The sequence below is a fragment of the Phoca vitulina genome, unplaced genomic scaffold (genome assembly GCF_004348235.1).
Source record: "Phoca vitulina isolate PV1807 unplaced genomic scaffold, GSC_HSeal_1.0 scaffold52, whole genome shotgun sequence".
In the NCBI taxonomy this organism is placed as follows: domain Eukaryota; kingdom Metazoa; phylum Chordata; class Mammalia; order Carnivora; family Phocidae; genus Phoca; species Phoca vitulina.
In genome coordinates this window covers 1,838,504-1,841,614 of record NW_022589755.1, presented here as the reverse complement: position 1 = coordinate 1,841,614, position 3,111 = coordinate 1,838,504, and the positions used below count along the sequence as shown (strand labels likewise).

The 3,111-nt window shown below is 43.7% G+C and overlaps 1 non-coding gene across 1 annotated transcript; it reads left to right on the top strand.

The window, feature by feature from the left end:
• Positions 1 to 2,594: 2,594 nt before the first annotated feature.
• Positions 2,595 to 2,701, top strand: LOC116622525. Its single transcript, XR_004297589.1, has one exon. It is a non-coding gene; the product is annotated as a U6 spliceosomal RNA (small nuclear RNA).
• Positions 2,702 to 3,111: the final 410 nt, after the last annotated feature.

The following is a 3,111-nucleotide window of genomic DNA, read 5'->3' as shown; positions in this document are numbered from 1 at the left end:
AGGCAGAGGCTTAACAACTGAGCCACCCAGGTGCCCCTAGGGAGATTATTCTTCATATATTGTTGAAATAATCTCAGAATGATTTTTCTGTGTTGTATTATTATGTAACTGTTTATTATATGTATCTATAACATCTTTGTGTCCCTAATTTAGCAGTTGTACTACTATATATGTAAAACTAAAATGGGAACCCTACTCTATTCCATCCTTTAATAAAGTAAATCTTTGGGGCACCTGGTTGGATCAGTCAGTTGACCGTCCGACTCTTGAATTTCACTGAAGTCATGATCTCAGAGTCATGAGATGGGACCCAAGCATCAGGCTCTGTAGGGGCCTAGAGCCTGCTTAAGGTTCTCTCCCTCTCCGCCCTGCGTTCCCTTTCCCAATTCTGACACATCATCAACATGCAGTAAATGTTGTCAGTGTTGTAGACTGCCACACGTCCTGCAGTATATTTACAGGAATATCCTATCCTGATGTCACATAGGGCTGTCAGATATCTGAGGTCCTGATGGAGGCAGATTTCTCACTTGGGTAAAGGCATCTGAGAATGCCATACAGACTGTTCACCAGCCACTAATTTTCTCTCTTTAGGAGGACCCAGGATGCCCCACTTTCTTTTTTTTTAAAGATTTTATTTATTTGACAGAGAGAGCACAAGCAGAGGGAGAGAGAGGGAGAAGCAGGCTCTCTGCTGAGCAAGGAGCCCGATGTGGGACTCGATCCCAGGACCCTGGGATCATGACCTGGGCCGAAGGCAGCCGCTTAACCAACTGAGCCACCCAGGCGTCCCAGGATGCCCCACTTTCAAGTCATCCTGGGGCTGCCTCTGTCCAAAGCCCATGGCTATCCCCTCTTGGGAGAGCAATGGGCAGTGAAAATCGGAAAGGCTGGTTAAAACTAGATTGGAGAGGATGTGGATTATGAGACCTGCACATGTCTGAAGCTCCGCCGGGGTGCTCCCGCCGGAGCGGAGGCTGCAGGGAAAAGGTGGGTTTGCTCAGTTTTTGAACAGCTGTGTGGATGATCTTATATGGTTGTGACCTCACTTATTTAACTAGTTCCTGACTGCAAGTTGGTTGAGTTGTTTTCAGTCCTTTTCCATTGCAACGAGTATTGAGCGCATACGCTTGACCCTCAACAATTGTGCTGGCATGTAAATCTACAGGTGAGATAAATCCCTGACACAGAATTGCTGAAGCAAAACACGTATGTGTCTTTTTTATTTTATTTTATTTTATTTTGTTTTATTTGTTTCGTTTTTTTTTTGTTTTTTTTGTTTTTTTGTTTTTTTTAAATTTTTTTATTGTTATGTTAATCCCCATACATGACATCACTAGTTTTAGATATAGTGTTCCATGATTCATTGTTTGTGCATAACACCCAGTGCTCCATGCAGAACGTGCCCTCCTCAATACCCATCACCAGGCTAACCCATCCTCCCACCCCCCTATTTGTTTCGTTTTATTTTATTTTATTTTATTTTATTTTATTTTATTTTATTTTTAAGAGAAGGAGAGAGAGAGGAGAGGGAGAGAGAGACTCCCAAGCAGGGTCCTTGCCCAGCACGGAGCCCCATATAGGGTTTGATCTCACAACTCCAAGATCATGAGCTGAGCTGAAATCAGGAGTTGGATGCTTAATCAACTGAGCCACCAAGGCACCCCAAGGTTTGTTTGTTTGTTTTTTAAGATTTTTAATTTATTTATTTGATAGAGAGACAGCGAGAGAGGGAACACAAGCAGGAGTGGGAGAGGGAGAAGCAGGCTTTCTGCCAAGCAGGGAGCCTGATGCGGGGCTCGATCCCAGGACCCCAAGATCATGACCTGAGCCGAAGGCAGATGCTTAGCGACTAAGCCACCCAGGCACCCCCCAAGGTTTTATTTTTAAGTAAAGTCCCAACATGGGACTCAAACTTACAACCCTGAGATCAAGAGTCACATGCTCTACCCACTGAGCCAGCCCCATGCAGTTGTCATTTTTATAGAGATTTCTAAATTGCCTTTCATTAACACTATTGCATCTTAGACCCCCACCACCCTACGTGAGCATGTCTGTCCAGGGGCTCTGCTCAGGTGAGAAAGGGAAGCCCTGACTGAACGAGGGCTGAGACAGAGCCCTGCCTTGCCCAGGAAGCCCCAGAATGTCGTGACCAGGCTGCATCTCACAGATGTGGGAGCACAGGCCCAGAGGAACCAAGGAACTGATGAGTCTGGTATTATTTTAAATATATCATTGACTTTGTGAATATCAAGAAACTGATACTAAAGTTTATATGAGAGGCAAAAGATCCAGAATGGCCAATACAATATTGAAAGAGAAAAACAGGGGCACCTGGGTGGCTCAGTCAGTTAAGCATCTGCCTTCGGCTCAGGTCATGATTTCAGGGTCCTGGGCTCAAGCCCCACATCTGACTCCCTGCTCAGTGGGGAGGTTTTTTCTCCCCCTCCCCCTGTCCCTTCCCCATTTCATGCTCTCTCTCTCACACACAAATAAATAAGTAATCTTAAAAATTAAAAAAATGAAAGAAAGAAAAGCAACGTCAGAGGACTTCAGGACTTAACACTACCCAACTTTCAAAACCTAACTGGTGAGTGCTCACTTCGGCAGCACATATACTAAAATTGGAAAAATACAGAGAAGATTAGCATGGTCCCTGTGCAAGGAAGAAACACAAATTCATGAAACATTCCCTTCAAAATCAATAAAAATACGTCAACACCCTGACATATAATAGTGAAACTTGCAAATCTCAGAGACAAAGAGAAAATCCTGAAAGCAGCTCAGGACAAGAGGTCCGTAACCTACAATGGTAGAAACATTAGACTGGCAAACAGACCTATTCACAGAGACTGGCAGGCCAGAAAGGACTGGCACCATATATTTAGGGTGCTAAATGAGAAAAATATACAGCCAAGAATACTATATCCAGCTAGGATGTTATTCAAAACAGAAAGAGAGATAAAAAGCTTCCAGGACAGACAGAAACTACAAGAATTTGTGATCACCAAACCATCCCTACAAGAAATATTAAAAGGGATCCTTTAACCGAAGAGAGAGCCCAAAAGTAACATGGACCAGAAAGGAATGGAAACAATATATAGAAACAGT